Source organism: Callorhinus ursinus, unplaced genomic scaffold, assembly GCF_003265705.2.
Source record: "Callorhinus ursinus isolate GAN/ISIS: 27379988/994484 unplaced genomic scaffold, GSC_fseal_2.0 scaffold1, whole genome shotgun sequence".
NCBI classification, from domain to species: Eukaryota; Metazoa; Chordata; class Mammalia; order Carnivora; family Otariidae; genus Callorhinus; species Callorhinus ursinus.
Genome location: NW_027397063.1, coordinates 134920944 through 134941474, shown reverse-complemented (window position 1 = coordinate 134941474; position 20531 = coordinate 134920944). Strand labels below are relative to the sequence as shown.

The 20531-nt window shown below is 38.0% G+C and overlaps 1 long non-coding RNA gene across 2 annotated transcripts in view; it reads right to left on the bottom strand.

The window, feature by feature from the left end:
• Positions 1-7726: 7726 nt before the first annotated feature.
• LOC141371259 (uncharacterized) overlaps positions 7727-20531 on the bottom strand; it is a 50944-nt gene continuing 38139 nt past the window's right edge. The window contains exon 5 of one of the 2 annotated variants that reach the window (XR_012376071.1): positions 7727-7941. This is a non-coding gene — a long non-coding RNA (uncharacterized lncRNA). The remainder of the gene's footprint in view (positions 7942-20531) is intronic. The other variant, XR_012376077.1, reaches the window with a different exon arrangement.

The following is a 20531-nucleotide window of genomic DNA, read 5'->3' as shown; positions in this document are numbered from 1 at the left end:
TCTTTCTTTTCTTTCTTTCTTTCTTTTCTTTCTTTCTTTTCTTTCTTCCTTCTTTCTGAGAATGGCCTAAGCGTCATGCTCCAAATGTGACATAAGACATAGAGCCCAGCACTGGTCCATCAAGGGCGTACACAGCTATTAATAAAATTGTGTTTCTCATATCACTTCTGTTCTTTGTGTTCAAAAGATTCAACTGTCCCTGCATGCCTGATTACAGTTCCACAAAAATCTCATCACTCTGACTACAATCTGGTAATAATAATATCAACTATTATTTACAGAATGCCTTTTGTGGGCAAGAAACCGTGTTAAGTGACTTACTGTTTTTCTTAATTATACGGCAAGAATCATCCCCCAACCCCAATCCCACACGGCACTCTGTTCTTGTGGTCTGAGGGGTGTTTGACAGCATACAAGTGAGAGGAATTCAGTGAACTTAGAGGTTCTTGTGAAGCCCCAGAGACAAATATGTAAATAGGCGTAGAGTGACTCCTGAATTGTGCATTCAAAGCTCATCACAATCTGGCTTTCATCTGTTCACCAAAACTAAAAATCCTACACTGTCAAATCTAGACCTTCACCTCATTGTCCTTCATAAATGTCACCATTCACACCCCCCACTCATACTCCTATTCCTTTCTAATTGTCTTGGTGCTTTTGCCCATTTTTTTTATATCCTGCTCACTTTTCAAAGCTTGCTTTAAGATACCATCTCTGAAAGTCATTCTCTGATATTAACAGAGATATCTCCTGGAATTTCTGAGGATTTTAGGGGTATAACTTGCAAAAATAATTTTTTAATTTACAGTGAGTCCAAGGGCGCCTAGATGGCTCAGTCAGTTAAGCGTCTGCCTTTGACTCAGGTCATGATCCCAGGGTCCTGGGATTGAGTCCAGCGTCGGGCTCCCTGCTCAGCGGGGAGTCTGCTTCTCCCTCTAACTCTGCCCCTCTCCCCACTTGTGCTCTCTCTCTTGTTTTCTCTCCGTCAAATAAATAAAATCTTTTTTTAAATATTTTATTTATTTATTTGAGGGAGAGAGAATGAGAGAGAGAAAGAGCACGTGAAAGAGGGGAGGGTCAGAGGGAGAAGCAGACTCCCTGCTGAGCAGGGAGCCTGATGCGGGACTCGATCCTGGGACTCCAGGATCATGACCTGAGCCGAAGGTAATCGCTTGATCGACTGAGCCACCCAGGTGCCCAATAAACAAGATCTTAAACAAACAAACAAACAAAATTTACTGTGAGTCCAAGTTTGGGTCTAAGTGGTGAGGTCTGAGAACTTCTGTGTCAATATCACTTGCGTAAGATTTTTGGATCACCTATGTCAACATGACTTAGAGGTTTTTTTTCCAGGAAAATTTTGCCTAGGAAAGATAAAACTATAAACTAATAAATAACTTCAGTTTGCTTGAGGAAATTCCTACAGATCAATTTATCAGAGACAACAGTGTTCTCACCTCGGCAAATAGCTTGCTTAGCAAACAAAAATGTGCCTATCAACACATACTTCAAGGGTATTGCCTGACTGACAACCAGTTATGAAATATTATAGCATAAATTGTGCCCAGTTCTAGCCAGTTACTCAAGGCCCACCTTAGACCACGTAAGCCCAGACCCACAATGCTACACATATCCTACTACTGACTTGCCCTTCTGAGTTGCTTCTGAAATCCTACAAAGGTGGTATCCTCTCCAACTACAATAAATTCAAATAAGCTTAGTTTTACTTTACTAGCAGATTTCTGTTGATAGTTTGAGGAAGGCAACACCGGAATTGAATGTACCGGAGTATATATGACCAGCTGGGAAGGGCTGTTTACCAGAAGCCCACGTGAATGAGGACCAAGAAGCTTTTCCTTAGAATTTGTAATAAGGGTAGAAGGAGTTTTGCATGACACGTAGAACACGGTAATGAAGCCTTCACTTCATCAGCAGAGGAGAAGAATAATTCCGGTTTCTGAGAAGACTCCCCAAGCCCATGTCAACCACTTCTCAGCCTTTGTCCCAGGAGAGAACAATACTTTTAGATAATTTGACGACTTGTGAGCAGAACAGAGGAGCCTGGGAAATAACACTGTTCTAGAGATCATTACATATATCCATCCTCATAGTTCAGAAATGTGAGACGAGAAATACTTTCTTTTTTTCTTACGTTTTTTAAAGATTCTTTTTTTTTTTTAAAGATTCTATTTATTTATTTGTCAGAGACAGAGCACAAGCAGGGGGAGTGGCAGGCAGAGGGAGAAGCAGGCTCCCCACTGAGCAGGGAGCCTGATGCGGGACCAGATCCCAGGACCCTAAGCCAAAGGTGGACACTTAACCAACTGAGCACCCAGGTGTCCCAAGACAAGAAATATTTTCTTGTTGCATCTCGGATGGGTCCGGGACAGACTTACTAAAACCTACTGAGGCAGCTCTGGGGGAAGCTATGTTTCCCCTGGTCCTGAGAATGGGGGACCTGAGGAGGTCTCGTGGACAGTGCAGAGAGGGGCAGGGTGAGCAGTGGTTTCTGGCAGCTGGAGACCAGATGGGAAAACCTGCCATCTCTGTGGATGTCAGCATTAATGACAACCGCAGGCCGGACGCCCCCTTCTCAAAACTGTCACTGCTGTGCACACATGCACCATATGGAAAAGAGATGCAAACCTAAGTAAAAAAGAAAAAAAATGTGGGGAAGGTGAGTGAAACAGAACATTTAACTGTGAATGCACTGAATTGACCAAAATTTTAAAAATGTTTTATTTATTTATTTTTGTGAGAGAGAGAGAACACGAGCAGAGAAAACAGGCAGAGGGAGAGGGAGAAGCAGGCTCCCCGCTGAGCAGGGAGCCCGATTCGGGGCTCGATCCCAGGACCCTGAGATCATGACCTGAGCTGAAGGCAGACGCTTAACTGACTGAGTGACCCAGGTGCCCCTGAATTGACTAAATTTAAGTTTCAGTTACTGGGTGCAATGTGAGTCAATTAGACATTGATTTCCACTGTAGAATATGAAAACTACAGAAAAATAATTTTATATTTCTTGTAAACTTAAAGGTACAGGCTCACATTTAATACCTACAACAGAATGAAGGGGAAAAAAAAGAAAAACAACTGAGGGGCTGCTCATTAAAAGCTCTGTCAGCAGGTTGGTTTGAGGACTTCTCAAGCCAACTGTAAGACTTGCCTGTCTACAGGGAAACGTCATCCAGCTGGGGCATCCACTGCTCTTTGCGCTGCCGGTAGACAGCTCCCCGCATCCAAGAGTGGGCGGAAGATGTTTCACAGACACGGAAATAGTGGTGAGCTCATAGAAGACACTAGAAGACCGCTTCTGAAGACACTCAGAGTGGCTAGAAAAGGGGAGAGGTAGAATTTGGAGACACTTATTGAATCACTAAAGGCACAAGCCAGACCCATCTGCCTAACTCTTGTAAGTGTGACCCTTGCCCGTTCTAAAAAATGTGAAGCCTGGGGAATCTGGGTTAATAGTATGTCTTTCTCAGAAAAGATAAGCAAATCGTGATAGCCATACAGGGGAGTTCTCCTCGGGAATCGAAAAGGAAAAAAAAATAATGGATACAGGAAACAGTACAGCTGGATTTCAAAATCTTTATGCTGAGTCAAAGAAGCCCTAAACTCCTAACCCCCAAAAAGAGAAGGCTGGATGAGTTTATATAAAATCCTTAAAAATGCAAACTAATCTACATAAATTCCAGAGAATGCAAATTAAGTAGATTCATGAGTGACTAGGGGAGAATGAAGGGAGGGATAAATTATGAAGAGGCAAGAGGAAACCTTTAGGGGTATCACAAATGCTTGATTGTGGTATTGGTTCCACAGATATATACATGTGACAAAATGCATCAAATTTTACACATTAGACATTTGTAATTTATTGTGCACCAACCATCATCAATAAAGTTATATAAAGGTTAATTTTTTGCAGTTCGATTGTCCTTAGAGTTCAGTACCTTCTGACTATTTCTATTTTATGCAGTCCCATCAAATGCAGCCCCTGAGACAAGGATTTGGTGTGATATTTGATCCCTTAATATGTTGAAAGAAGAATTAAGGGTGTTGCTTCAGAAGGTCTTGTTTATTGATTGGATGAAAAACTGGAAATAGTCTTTCAATTTTTTTTCTTAAGATTTTATTTATTCATTTGAGAGACAGAGACAGAGAGAGAGCACAGGCAGAGGCAGAGGGAGAAGCAGACTTCCCGCTTAGCAGGGAGCCCGATGCGGGGCTCGATTCCTGAGACCCTGGGATCATGACCTGAGCCAAAGGCAGATGATTAACCCTCTGAGCCACCCAGGCCCCTCAATAGTCTTTCAATTTTGATTCTAATAAAGGAAAAGAAACGGAGGATAGCAATAATAACAATTAAATGATAAGTTGAAGGCCTGGCATGAATAACCAGGAGGGCGATCATGCCCGGTGAGGTGAAAGGGTGGGCTGGCCATCACAAAGAATATCTGGAAAGGCTTCAATGGGGACCTTCTCTTCTGGGGAATGTTTAGGACCAGGTTATGCTGAAAGGACAAATGTCAAGGGAACACCTTAGAAAATAAATATTCCAAATCTTGGGCACTGTTGTCCTCTCAATGTAACCTTTACTTCTCTATTTATAGCTTGGTAACAGGAACTAAGCTCCTCATGCGTTTTAACACAGGGCAGTTAATCTGAATGTCATGCAGAAATGAAATTTAATCAACCCAGTTCAGTTTCCTAGTTTATAAACATATCAGAAAGTTCATATGTGAAGCCTGCCATCAGATAGAATAATTATCTACTCTCTTTGTTGTTTATATCTTGCAATGTATCACTTAATGTATAAGTGATACATTGTATATGTATATGTATACATACATATACATATGTATATGTAAATATACATATTTAGTGTATATTAAATTATACATATATGGTATATGTATAATATACATTATATATGTATATACATATGTATATACATATATACATATGTATACATAATATACATATACCATATATGTATAATTTAAACAATAATGGTAAAATGAACACCATGAAACAATCACCCAGCTTAAGAAAACATAGTCTTAAAGATCCCTGGTATCTGTACTTGATTGGTTCCTCCTACTCTTCCGTTTTAGAGAGAATATCTTGAATGTCATTAATCATTCTCATGTTTTTCCTCATAGTTTTTTATTTATGTAGGTTCCTGTACACAATGTATCATTTCATTTCATTCTTTTAAAAAAACATTTTTAGGGCGCCTGGGTGGCTCAGTTGGTTGAGCGACTGCCTTCGGCTCAGGTCATGATCCTGGAGTCCTGGGATCGAGTCCCACATCGGGCTCCCTGCTAGGCAGGGAGTCTGCTTCTCCCTCTGACCCTCTTCCCTCTCGTGCTCTCTCTCTCATTCTCTCTCTCTCAAAAAGTAAATAAAATCTTTAAAAAAAATAAAAAATAAAAAACATTTTTAAAAGTAGTAAATCATAGTGATTATATTTTTTCTAACTTTTTTCATATGGTATTATGTATTTGAGATTCATTTTTATTGATAAGAATAGCTTTAGCTTCCACTACTTTATAGTAGTTCATAAACTACAGCGTATTTATTCATATTAAGTCTACAGAGATTTAGGCTGGTTCCATGTTTTTTTGTGTCATAAAAAATGCTATTAGGCATAGTTTTACATGTCTTTTTGTAAAGCATGCCAAGGTTATGTCAGAGGGAGAATTGCTGGGGTTATAGGATCTGCATATGTTCGAATTTACTAGATTATGTTAAATGTTTTTCCAAAATGATTTTCTCATTTATATTCCCATTACCAATGTACAATATTTCTTACTGGGTCACTCTCTTGTCAACACTTGGTATAATTAGACTTTACTCCTTGCCAATCCAGTGATTTAATTTGGTGTATGACTCTGGTTTTAATTTTGCATTTTCTGATTCCAAATAAAATTTAGCACCTTTTTTTTAAATCGGTCTTATGTGTTATCTTTCCTGTGAAATGTTTGGGGTTTTTTTGCCCATTTTATAGTAAGTTGTCTTTTATCGATTTTAAGGGCTCATAATATATTTTTAATTATAAAGCTTTGTCAATTCTATTCGTTGCAAATATCTTCTTGTACCTTGTGGCCTGTGGGTTTGTTTTTTGGTTTTTGGTTGTTGTTTTTTGTTTTTATTAAGCTGTCAATTTTAATGTAGTTGAATTGATCAATCTTCCTTAAATTTTATGCTCTTTGCATCCTTTTATAAAAGTTTCTCTCCCCTAAGGTCATAAACTTTTCCATCTATATCTCTGTCTGTAAGTTTAAAGTTTACCTTTCACTTTTAAGTTGTTAACTCACTTGGAATTAATTTTTGAGTATTAATTAATTATATGAGACAAAAATCCAATTTCTTTTTTGTTTGCTTTGGAAAACCCATTGTCTCAACATAATTAATTAACATTTTATCCTTTCCCCCATCATCCGCAATGTTAGTTCTGCCATATATTCAGTTAACTTATATGTATTAGTCTGTTTGGGTGCTTTCTGTTTTGTTAGTCTATTACTTGCCCATCCTTGCACTATTATCAAGTTGTCTTAATTTAGATTAATAGTGAGTTTTTATTTCTGGTTAAACTTGTCATCCCACATTTTTTCTCCTACCTTCCTATTCTTCATTCATCCTATTTCTACACTTCAAAATAATTCTTGCTTTAAGAAACTTTATTTCTTGAGGAAGCCATCACCAACTTATATCCCCATTTCCCAAGAAAAGGGATCATTTCTCAACTCAGAGACCACAGACTTAGAAGAAATTGTCTTACATTATTGTGAGTTATTTCACTAGCACCAATAAATCATAAGACCACTTTCATCTATAAGATAGCATTATGCTCCCAAGAGTAATTAACTCATTGTAGACCACATCTAAGACTTCATAAATCAAAAACACTTGGCCTAGAGGTCCTTGGTGAGTTTATATGACACATATTCTGCTTTAGTGGCGGACAGCCAACATAAAGAATGGTGCTTCTTCCTACAAAAACATATGCCTGATTATTAAGAGATTGGGCTAGTTCACAAACACGAATAGGGTCTGGAAAATAGTGTTTGTGACTCTGCCTCCCAGGATGGTCTTTAAGGACATGTCAAGCTATTTATTTTTTCACTTCTTCATCCTTACATAGTGATTCATTAGATATGAAATTATGTGAAGAAAAGGAGAAAATTGAAGTTGAGATTAAAGTCATCCAGTCAAGTTCAGGTACCAAAGGAGAGACTTATTTCACTACCAAGTACTGAAAGGCCTGGATCCATTACAGTGATGAATTTACTATTCTTCAGTTTCTGGTCCTTTCAGACTTGAAAATCCAATCTGTTCAGCAATAGACAATAGATTTATCTTTGAGGAGCTGTTTCACATTTAACTTGTTCACAAAGACTGATGTCTAAATACAGAATGCCAGTTTATTAATTGACATTGTCACAGGGTTTATAATATTTGCCAAACCAGATCTGCAAGTTCTCTGTGAGCATGGAATAGAGTCAATCAATTATTAAATAAGAATTATTGAAAATCTAGTATGAACCAAGTGTGATCATAAGAATTTAGTTGATAATTCAAAAGCTTAATGATGCCAGGTGTAACAGTTATCTACTACTAAGTAACAAAACACCCAAAACTTAGTGGTTTAAAACATCAATGACCATTTATTTTGTTCACAGATCTATAATTTGGAAAGGACTCAGCAGGGACTGCATATATATGTTCTGCATGGTATCAGCTCAGCTGGAACAGCCTGAATGCTGGAAGAGATTTGATGCTTGGGGGCTGGACTCATCTGCAGATTCATTCACTCATATGTCTGACAGCTGATGCTGGCTTTCTATCATGACAGCAGCTGGGGTTTTTGGCAGAGACATCTGTAGGTGGTCCCTTCACGTGGTTGTTTGGCTTTCTCATAGTATGATGGCTCTGCTTCAAGAAAGAATAAGTATCCAAGAGTAAAAAGGCAGAAATGTATGTCATTTTTATGAAGTAACCTTGGGAGTCACACACATCACTTACACCATGCTCTATTGGGCAAAGCGGTTGAGAAGGTCTTCCCAGGTTCAAGGGGAGGGAATATAGACCTCATCACTCTTCAGGATGTAAAAAGAGCATGTAAGATATGGGATATTGGTGGCAGTCATCTTTGTAAAATACAGTTTGCTACATCAAGCTGTCAGAATCTAATGCATCCATCTCCACATTGATATATAACTGCTACTTGGATAAACAGATGACATTCTTAGTCCCATTTGGGGAAAACCCCAAAAAAGTCATTAATTTTTAATGGTTAAACTTGACATTACTGAATTGGATCTTTGGATGTTACTCACGTTGGAAAAAATAGACTGACTAGTGGAAAGGGCAGTGGGTACATAGTCAAGAGATGTTGATTGAGTATCAGTCCCAACTCTGCCATTATCTGTGAGACCTTGGACAATGTTAACTTTTGAATCACAGTTTGACAATAACGTTTCTCTTACCCTAAAATCAAATGACTTACACATTCATGTTGATGATTGAGTAGCTTGTTCATTTGATACAATTCCTTTCTACTTTCTTTTAAGGAAATATTTACTTAGGGGAAGATTGGTAAGAATGATGTGTCAAAACTGCTGGGAAATGTAAATTTTAAAATCTGTGATCCATTGCAGGTCTGAAGACCCTCAAATGGTGTTTCAGTGTCTTTGTATTAGTATTTGGAGAATAAACTGATTTCCTGTTAGCCAGCTGAAGAATAGATTGAAGAAGATCTGGATCATACCCATGTTTACTAAAAGTATCTTCTCCTAGAGTGAATGAGAATATGAAGATAATTTAAAGAAATCAGCAGGGTCCCTTACTAAGTACTCTAAAAAGAAATGTACTAAGCCTCCTTGGCCTTTGGGGAGCTTTGAATATCGGTTCAGTAGATCTCATAGACATAGGTCCTGGTAAAAGGAGAAGGTCACCTACTTTTAGAGCAGGTTTTCTCAATATCAGGATTACTGACAATTTGAGCCAGATGATTCTTTGTTGCAAGAGGCTCTTCTGTGCATTGTAAGCTGCTTAATATTTCTGCCCTGTACCCACTAGATGCCAGTTGCATCCTCTTCCCATCTTGTGACAACCAGAAATGTCTTCAGATGTTACCAAATGTCTGCCACAAAAGCATCCTTTGTGGAAAATCACTGCTTTAGTATGTCATGCTGGGACTTTGCAGTTTTGCTCTGCTTATTCATTTTAGTAGATAATGCAAATTTGCAAATGTGGTGAGTGCTGTGCATTGTGACTGTTTAAAACTGTGAAACAGTGGTTTTCCTTAGTCATGGGCTCAGTCCTCAAGATTCTGATTTAACTGATCTGGGATGTTACCTAGGCAGGGTTTTGTTGTTTCTATTGTTATTCTTGTTTGTTGATTTGTCTTTAGCTTCCAAGGTTGTTCTAATATTCCACCAGGGATAAGAAACACTTCTTCAGAAAAAAGCAAGCATCTTACTCTGAGCCCACCTAGGTTTGTGGGCATATGACTGCCATCAAAGTACTGAGAAAGGGCAAGCTTTGACAGAATTCCAATTCTTTTCATATGAGCAAAAGTCACTCCTGGCCAGTCTTAGGAGTCATCTGCCCTCTGTCCCCAATTAGGAAAGGGTACAATTGGAAAGAATTATCTGTGGATTCAGAGATCAATCCTAGACCTGGGGCAAAAACTGGAAAGAGATCTTTATAATTAATCTGACAAAAAGAACTAATGGAGGAATTGAAATGCATAACAAATAACTGACAAAGATAAATTCTGACGATGATTGTTCTTTGTGTGAAAAGATGCTATTACTGACAGTGATATTGATATCTATTGTTATAGGCAAAGTTATAAAGGCGGATGTGATGTGTGCTTAGTAACAGGGATTACTTTCAATGGGGCTATTAATTACGCTGTGAATTTGTATGCCCATTATTATGAAGTAAGACTAAGATGGATTTGATAAGAAGTGGCCTGGGAAAACCTCACAGGTTTCCTAGTGTTTAAACTTTCAAAACAAGCATTTTATTTGCCATACATACTTGTACTGATTTTTCAAGTGCACATCAGCAAAAGGACATGTTATTTTTACCATGATAAAAGCTAACATGATGCCAGTTCTCTAACCAAGTGGAAAGCTCTAAGAACTGGCTGGATTCTGGCTCCCAGAGGCCACTAAGTAGGGGGAAATTTTGACATTTAGAATTCCAGAAATCTTTTGGCCGAGAAGTGGAATTTTGAACAAAAGTTACAGAGGCAAGTGGATCACGGTGGCAGGAACAGAAGAATTTCAGCATTATTTCTTGAGAATAATACATCATTTCATATTTGTGTTTAGGTTGTCTGAAGTTCAAGGGGTAGGAATAAAACCTATGCCAAAGAAGCCGTTAGTCTGCAATGGGACAGTGCAGGGATAAGTGCTCAAGGATGGTGTAGACCATTTTAAAAATGAGATTTGCAGAAAGGGGCTAGTGCATGCCAGGACTCTTGTTTGTAAGCGACAAACACTCAACCCTAATTAGCGTAAAGAAAAGAGTTTCTTCCATTATACTCCTAGAAGGGTGGGAGTCAAGTTAGCCTCAGGAATGACTCTGTGTCTTCATCTCACTTACCACTTCTCTTTGCTTCTAGTTCTATTCTCTTCTTCTGCAGATTGCTTTTCTCTGCAAAGCAGAGTGACTTTCTCCAGCTAGTTTCTGGCAACTAGAAGGGGCTTATCTGCACAGCTTGTGACCAGGAAAGAAAAGGCCCATCATAGCAGTTTACGGTTCCTAGGGAAGAGATTGCTGGTGGGCCAGTCGCTGTGATGAGGAGCATGTGCAAGTACCATATGTTTCCAGCTAAGTCAAGTGTCATTAGCTGTGGTCATGGAGCTGGAATATTATTAGTTCCCATTGATGACAGAGTGGTGGGAGGCAAGAGGTGGAAAAACAAGGAGATCCCCAAAAGGGAAGAGGGTTGGGTTTATAGAAATGAAGAGAGGGAATGCTTGGAGAGGACCAAGATAAGTTTTAAAGGAGGCAGAGAATTTGGACATACAAAAAAAGGGGGGTGGGGGTTAGCTTGTAGCTCTACAATCAATGTTCTGTGGTCTAGAAAAATACAGAATCGTAACTAAAGGGAAAGGAAGGATGGAACCTGAGAGAGAGCCTTACAGGAAGCAAATGTTTCCTACAGAGAAGTACTGGCTGTTACTAGTTATTAACTCCTCCACAGAAGTACAGCCACATATGCTCCCTGACATTGGGTGGGAGAAATTCAAATCAACAGTTCTTTATGTCTTAATCACACAGTAAACGAATAGATTTGAATGGCATTTATCTTTCGCAGCCGTAAAGTTATGGAACATTGTTTTATTAGTGTACTTTGGTGAAATATTAAGTTACTTTTGGCTAGGAAAGATCTTTTGTCTTTCCCCACCTAAACTCAAGTCAAACCCAGTTTTTAATCTCACGGCTACCAGGAACATCATGGCCACCTCAATGGTGTCGGCCAGGAGTGAAGGATATATTCTTTACATTTCCTTTTTAGTTGGAAAATTTGGAATTTGATGTACAACATTGCTTTAATCTAACCCTCAGCTCCCAAGAAGTAATCCTAGTGAGTAAGAAATCCATTTAGCAAGCCAGGTGAGAACCCTTGTTGACATCTGCTTACCATGGGGGGCGGGGAGGAAGGGAACATGTTGTGGAAATAGTATGAGTGCCATTAATACATTTAAAGGTTAAATGGCATCTTGCAGGCTGGTTTTGGCATCTCAGCTCTTTGTAAAGTATTGTATCTATGAGAAAATGAAATTTGAGTTGCCTATTAACTGAACTACAATTCCCAAAGTAGAGGACTGTCTGACGAGGTTGCCAAAGTGGGGCTGTTTATGACGGAGCCTCTGGGTCAGGCAGAAGGGTTTGATGCAGGGAGAAAGGAACCATTGGAAACATTCAATGACAGAAATGACCGAACGATATCAGTAGTATGTGTCTCTCAGATGAGGCGAGTCATGGCGACAGCTGGATGGAGAAGCTGGTGTCAGAATCAGCAGCACCCAAAAGGTGGCCATTAGTCATGCAGCTTTTTTTAGGGGAAGGAAGATAAATGTACAGGAACTTCCTAGGATTCTTCACAAAGGCCATGAGAGGTCTCTTTGAGGAAACAAAGGCCCTTTATTTCTCTATGGCGTGATAAAATAATGTTCTCTAGCTTATGGATAGTAACTCCGTACTTGAAAACAGACAGCCTTCCCCCTGAATAGGGAAAAACACAAGCATAAACAAGCTTTCTGTTGGGGTCATGCCTCAGTCAAAGCTTTAAAAGCTCTGTGGGCATTTGTGCATGCAGAAGTAGAAATAGTGACAGTATGAGATGAAGCATATCTGTTCAGTACAATCCAGCAGGAAATGGTTATTAATATTCTTGTGTCCCTTAAAATTATTTTCTACTAGTTCTTGAAGAATAATGGAGGCACCTGAAGCAAAAGAGGTCCTTATCCTTTCAGAAATGTTTTTTTCGTAATTAATTATGGGTGAGAGTTTCTTTCCTATAACTTCTAAGGGACACTGGATTGTATTATAAGGCACCAGATCTGTTTACCTCAGAGCTCCTACAGTAGCCATGTTTTATTATTCTGAAATCAACATGTCAATAATTGAATCGTGAATTTGTGCAGTTGTATGAGTTTCCTATTGCTGTTGTAACAAATTACTGTAAAAGCAATTACTTAAAACAATACCAATTTATTATCTTACAGTTCAGGAGGTCAGAATTTTGAAATGTGTCTGCAGGGCTGCATTCCTTCTGGAGGCACTGGGGGAGGGTCCATTTCCTCCTCTTGTGCAGCTTCTAGAGAATGTCTATATAACGTTGGCTCATGACCCCTTCCTCTATTTTCAAAGCCAGCAGTGTAACATCTTAAAATCTCTCCCTCTGACCTCTTCTGTTGGCCCATCTCTTTCTCTGACTCCGATGCTCTTTCACTGACTCTGCTGCCTCTTTCCCTTATAGGGACCATAGTGGTTACATTGGGCCCACCCTAACAATGATCCAGGATAATCACCCCATCTCAAGATCCTTAATCACATCTGTGAAGTCTACTAATCCCAGGGAAGGGATACTGGCTGAAGAGTATATAAATTCTCAACTATATGATTAAAAACAATCCATGTGATTTAAAAAAAAAAAAAAAAAGATCGTGATACTCAGAAGGTGAAGCATACCCACAAGCAGCTGGTTTGGGGTCATGACTTCAAAGAGAGGGCAGAATGGGAGGGAGGATGTTTAGAGGCATCAGTTCTGTTATGTTGGGTTTTCCTAGCTTAGAAGGAATAAGGAAGAGACTCCTTTGTCTTCCTCCTTCCTTGGAAGGTCCCCAACATCCCCCTTGCTTTTCTCCATCTCTATGCAATACAGCTGAACATTTAGAGCTATTTCTTTGTATGTTTTCAATCAGCTCTTAAAATTCACAAGGGCAGGAATCAGTTGGGTTTCTACTTTTATGATTAAAAGTATGTGCTGAATTTTTTAAGAGACACAAACTTGGCAGTCTATAAGCCAGTATAATTCCACAGTGAAAGAAGGGAATGTATAAACTAACAGAAGTGGGGAAAAAATGCCCACACCTCTGTGCACATTAGTGTTTGATCATCCATGGGAGACTAACTTGATGTTGGAAATTCATAGCCTGGGTCAGTGGTGGACCTCTACAGTGTCTCACCATGGTTTCCTGCCCCAGGATCTGCACAGTCAGGAGGTAAGTGTGATGATTGTTTAATATATTTTGGAACATTTAGAAGATACAGTCCTAGTGTTAACAGGAGCTCAGATGCTGCCTCTATAACTGTCTGACTTTGAGCAAGATACTGCAATTGTGCATCTGCTTTCCTATTTGCAGAAAAGGGAAATGCCCACTGACAGTGCCTCTGGAGCCCTTTGATATGCTTACACTTAAATTGCCAGTATTTTTGTTGCTATAACAATAAATAGAATCATCTTAGAGTCTCAAAATCCTGTGTTAGGTGTTATAGCAACAAATAGTAAGCAAGAATTGGCTTTCATAGCTAGTTTCTACCTGCATAGGTAGATAGTTTTTTAAAAAACAAGTTTCATTATTTGTTGGTGAAACCCAGTATCTCTGCCAAGTGTGATGAAGACAACAAAGCTATCACTCAGCAGCATTAGAGAATCAAAACCTCTTGATGAGGGCTTATAGGTAATTATGGCAATTAAGTTCCCCCCACCTGAAATTACCTAATGAAATGAAGTAAAAATAAATTTTTAATAAACAGAAAAAGGCCGAAATTCAACTACAGTCGTAGCCCAATATTGTAAATATCATAAAGTCTGGGCAGGGAAAGAAAGAGAGGACTCTGAAATGATTCATCATTGTTCCCAACCTCCACTGAAAACTGTACTTGTGAGCCAAACAAACCTTGGAAGTATCATGATTGCCCCCAAAGTTGGAAATAAAGAGGATATACAGCAATATCCATACATTTTCCCTATTGTGATCTGAGGAATGGCAAAGGAAGTGGAAATGTTCACTGGATAAAGATGGGATAAAATTAGAAAACAGATAATCACAGTGAACTCTGACATAAGTACAGACTCTGCACTTCCACAGTCAGCTGGTAGAATAATCTGAATCTTAAGATAACTGTTGACCCTGGAAATAAGAGACATTTTTACTTCCAGCACCACTACTACAAGATAGAAAGTTAATAACTTTCATTAAAGGAGACTAGTTCCAATTGATCGTACCTTACCTCATATCCCAGGGTAAGAAAAAAATGAATCAAACCTAAAATCCTATCCTCAAACTGTAGATTAAAGGGAAGACAGATATGACTTGGATACGGTGGGAGTAAAGGAGATCCATGAAAATCCAAGCACACTGTATAAAAACAAGACAACTGGACAGTAAAGCCTGCATTAAACAGGAATGAGATGAAAAGTCATCTTAGAGCAACTATAGAAATATTTAACAGAAAAATGGAAGAAAGGAAAAAAAGAGAGGAAAAGAAGGAATACATGGATGAAGAAACCATTCTAGAAGGAAAAAAATCCAAAAAACTGAAATACGTTTTCATAAATATTTTATGGTTTGGAATTAATAACGAATTCCACAAAGACCAAGATAACAAAATGATGGAATGAAATAAGAATGGAGACTGCAAAATTGAGGCAACAAATTGAGAAGAAAAAGGGTTCCATTATAGACAAAATAAATTAATTAAACATAACGAAACACGACAAACATGATTAACCATAGAATAACAAACTTAAGAAAGTCTTGAGATAATCACAAAGAAAATGACAGGATGATCAAACCAATTCTAGAAAGAAAATATTGTGGAAGACAGAGAAATTGATTGAGCACAAGGAAAATTGCTACCCCTGAATGTTCCTGATAAGGTAAGAAATGATAAATGAAACAGAAAGGCATTCAAAGAAATGCCCTGAAAAGGAGAACTTGGCCTGCAAGTTGAAAAACAAAACAAAACAAATTTGTTTTAGAAGAAAAAAATAGATTCACAGTGATTGACATTCAAGCAAACCTGGCTAAACTTTTAAAATTTATTGAAAATGAGAAAATTTTCAGGCATTCAGATAGCAAAAGGAGGAGATGTTAGCTTGGCTTTAAGCTTTTTCTACATCAATGTTCAAAGCTAGAATACAGGAGTGAGGTCTATACAATTCCTAGAGGAAAAATGTGACCCAGAAATACCATGCTGACCAAGTTGTCATTATAGGATAAAGATCATACTCATTTTCAAACATGCAAGAACTAGGGTGCCTGGGTGACTCAGTTGGTTAAGCGTCTGTCTTCAGCTCAGGTCATGATCCTCAGGTTGAGTCCCATACGGGGCTCCCTGCTCAGCGGGGACTCTGCTTCTCCCTCTCCCTTTATTCCTCCTTCCATCGTGTGCTCTCTCTCTCTTTCTCAAATAAATAAATAAATAAATAAATAAATAAATAAAATCTTTTAAAAAATTCAGGAACTATAGCCATGCAGTACTCACAAATTCCTCATGAAATACAAGTACTTTGTGAGTTTCCAATAGCTGAGAGGATTTTTTTTTTAATGAAGTTAAAAATGCAGAAGATGAAACAGAAAGACTGTTGGTGAACAGTAAATTCATAAAGAATGGATCTAAGAAAAAGTGGAAATTATTATCAGAGAATAGAATACATATGTGCACACATGCACACAACCAAAACTAAGTGCTCGGAAGAGGACTTGGGAGTAATTAGAGGAGCTTAATCACATCATCATTTGTAGTGAGGAATTTTAAAATAGAAACATATTTTAAAAATACAAAAATGACATCAAAGTCTTAATTGTCCTTATAATCTTTCTTAATAATCTTCTGCTACATTAGCTATAGTGTAATTGCATCATTTAATTCATAGATGACTACAGAACTTAACATCTTTGTAAAAACCCACTCCATTAGACCACTGCCTAGGGGTGTAGGAATGAAAGTTATTCAATAGGACTCCCAACACAAAACGCCAAACTGGGAAGACAGGGGCTGTTCTTTCCTACAAGTTTTCAAAAAATAGAATACTTGTGGCTCTGATTAAGTAAAATGTAGATTTTAATTCAACAAATATTTATTGAACATCCACTATGATCAGCTATTAGAGTTCTACGCTAGATGCTGTCATATATAGTCCTTGGTTTAATAGTCAAAACAACAAACCACTTACAAAGTTATAGATACTATATTAAAACAGAAACAACTCTTGTAAGTAACTAGGAGCACTTCATAATTTTTCACCCTTTTTTTTTTTACATCTATTGGTTGGTTTAAATGACTTGACATGTGCACACAGATTTTTCTTTTTTTCCTTTCCTTTAGTCTAGTTTAGAAAGTCTCAAGTAAAATGTTCATAAGAATTAGTGAAGCAGCATTTATACATGAAAGCAATTATCCTGTATAAGTGATGTAAAAATCTTTAGGAAAAATAATAGCTTCATGCCCTGGTTTTAGAATCAATTGCAAGGTAAAATATAATATCACTAAAAATTCAAATTATTAATTAAAATGTAATTTATATACTATGAATCCATTACATAGATTGGAATCCATGCAATAGATTGGAATCTATTCACCTTGTTTGCAATCTATCAAGCTAGTGATTCATCCAAATGGTTGGAGAAATGGGTAGAATGACCCTCACCTAAAGGCTTAAAATTATTATTTCTGAGTGGTAGAAAGTTAGATGATTTTTTAAAAATTTTACTCTCTTTTTTGTTAGAATCCTCTATGATGATCATGCATTGTTATAGAGTGAACTGTGTCCCTCCTACAAACTTATATGTTGAAACCCTAACCACCAATGTGACTGTATTTTGAAGATAGACCCTTTAAAAAACAATTAAGGTTAAATGAAGTCATAAGAATGGACCCTAATCCAATAGGATTGGCATCCTATAAAAAAAGGAAGAGACCCAAGGAGCATGTGCTCACAGAGGAAAGATCATGTAGGGCAGCAAGAAGGCAGCCATCTGCAAGTCAAGGAGAGAGGCTTCAGAAGAAACCAACTTTGCTGGTACATTGATCATATACTTCCAGATTCCAGAACTGTGGGAAAATACACTTCTGTTGTTTAATCCACCCAGTCTATGGTATTTTGTTATGGAAGCCCAAAAGGATGAATAGAAAAGCCTCATTTTATAAAAGCTCCTTCTTTCTCTCTCTCTTTTTCTCTCTCTCCCTCTCTCTCTCTTTCTCTCTCTCTCACTCACGCTCTCTCTCTCTCTCTCTCTCTCTCTCACACACACACACACACACACACAAGTTGATAAAATACCTGAAAACCTTTTGAGAAAAAATGGTCTGTAAATGTCAAGATACAATCACGCTAAAGCCCTAAAGAGTCTGTAAGGGACTTCACTTTATCCACACTTACTCAGACTGCAAAATTGGTCTCAAAGTTTCTTAAGAACAGGCTCTTTCTTGAGAGCATTCTGAACTGTCAATCCCCAGGCAGGGCACAGATCACCAAAAGAGCTACTCCTTTTACAATGGGTTGACACTTTAGCCATTGGTCCTCTCAGGGCTCAGAGTACAGTGAACTATTCAAGTCATGATCCCAGAGTCCTGGGATCGAGCCCCGCACTGGGCTCCCTGCTCCACGGGAAGCCTGCTTCTCCCTCTCCCACTCCCCCTGCTTGTGTTCCCTCTCTTGCTGTGTCTCTGTCAAATAAATAAATAAATAAAATCTTTTAAAAAAATGTTTTGGGCTGTGTGAAGGTGATGGTTCAACTTCATATTGAAGGGCTATCCCCTAGTGTCCTGAGAATAGACACCTTAAGAAGGGCTTTCCCCTAGTATCTTGAGAATATAAACCTTAGGCTAGGCTATTTCTCCACTTGGCTATTCTATCCTGGAGGAGAGACACAATGAACAGAATTGAACTCTTGCATGAATCCAATATGTTCCAAAGTATGTTTCCATTGGCTGCTCCAAAAATACATGGTTTTAAGGTCAAATGCATTTAAGAAATATTGTGTATTAATTATTTACAAATGGAGTCCTCCAGGATCTTCTGATATAATTGCAGGGACCTGGGAGTTCTCCATAAAATTGTTTTTTACTTTATATTTTTATTTTTTTATTTTAATAATTGCTAACAAATTCACATTTTCTAGATTACGTATATGACCTCTTTATAGAAACTTTGTCACAAGATTTCAGAGCCAACGTTTCCATTTGTGTTTATTAATTCAGGTCTTTGCCAGGGTTGCATGATACACTGGGATCAAAACAAATTACATTTTAGCAGCATTTCCAGAACAGGAAAATGATCAGAGAATTGAGACATTACAAGACACATGATAGTAGGTGATGCTAACCTCAGATGAATATACCTGCAGCAAAGTGTACAGTACTCACCCTGAGAGATTTGCTGGGAGCTTCTCATTGTAGTTTACTATGTTTGATCAGTGTATTAGCAGTGTAAATATGGGTTTGTTAATATTCAATATGCCATGCCACATAGTAGTAGTATTAAATACGCCATGAAGAATTTTCTTTTCCTGTTTCTAGCAATAATTGGATTGGATACCCAGAAAAGAAATAAGTAATTAAGGACTTGCATTTTGAGAATTACCTTGTCAATTTTCTCTTATAATATCATTTATCTTTTTAAGACATCTGTTATTTCTACAGCTCACACATGCCCTCATTTGCTCTTGCAATCTTCTTTCCTTTCTTTTCTGGGCATTATAAACATTGAACAAGAACTGTGAATATGTGATAGACTTGCAGCTATCGTTGAAACCTCTGTGCTTCCGAAGAGAAAGGTGAAATTTTAGAAAGGACACCATCAGACCATTGTTTTGTGCTTCCGTTTCTGAGAGTTGTTCAATTCTTTGAATGCTATGAAGCTCAAAATATAATATATTTCTAATATAATGAGATTGTAGGCAGGGAGACCATCTGTACCCTATTCAAGGTTAGCTTGGTTCCTCTTCAGCATCTCTTTCTATTGATAATTTCTTTTTAATCAGCACCTAGAGAAAGTATATTGAATATCTTCTGCTAAGATAAATGGTCTACCACATTTCTTGGAATTCCAGGATACATAGATCAACCAAAAGTGTTGTACCCATCTTTGTGGTTGCTCTGAAAGTCTTCCAAGATCTTTCTCAAACAGCTTCTCATCTTTGTGAAAGATCTGTTCTCTTTGACTGAAAATATGGGCCCCAGCCTTCCATTTATTTTTTGCCCTCTGTCCTTTTGGGCCAGGAGTTGGCAAACTTTTTCTGTAAGTGGCCAGATAGTAAATATTTCCCACTTTGTGCATCGTATGTCCTGATTCAGTTAACTCTGATGTTATAGCATAAATGTAGACATAGATATGTAAGTGAACGGGCATGACCGTGTTCCAATAAGCCTTTGTTTACAAAAAATGAGTGGAGAGAGATTTGGCCAAAGGGCCAGAGTTTTCAATCCCTGTTCTAAATTTAAAAACGTAATGAAGAAATTGCTAATATTGCAGACAAAACCTAAAAATATGCTGGGTCTGTAGCTATTTCATTATCAATAACACAAAAAACTGAGTAAATATTCTTCCAGTAGTTGAAAACTATTATTCAATTTGGCGAAGAACTCACACACATTATTGATGAATAATAAACAGGGATTCTGGGTAGAGGGAAGCAATCAAAACCCTAGAACCCCTGAGGGCTTCAGAGAAACAAAGCCTTGTGTGTATTCAGAAAGATCATTTTAGAAAGTGAAGCAGAAGCCTCAGGAATTGTGAAAAAGGGACTCAGAGGAAGTTGGGGAACAGACTTAATATCTGCGTAAAGTGTACAAAGCCAGACAGAAATCAGAGAACACTTGTTTTCTAAAAGGCAGGTAATTTAAGAGATATGTGGGCTTTGATCAAGGATTTTTCAAAGACACTAAAACACAAAATGAAGCAGCCTCTGAGATGTATGGCTGTCTTGTCTTTGTGACTATGATGAAGAGGAGTTTGGGGTATGAGGACAATCCTCCAACTCAGCATA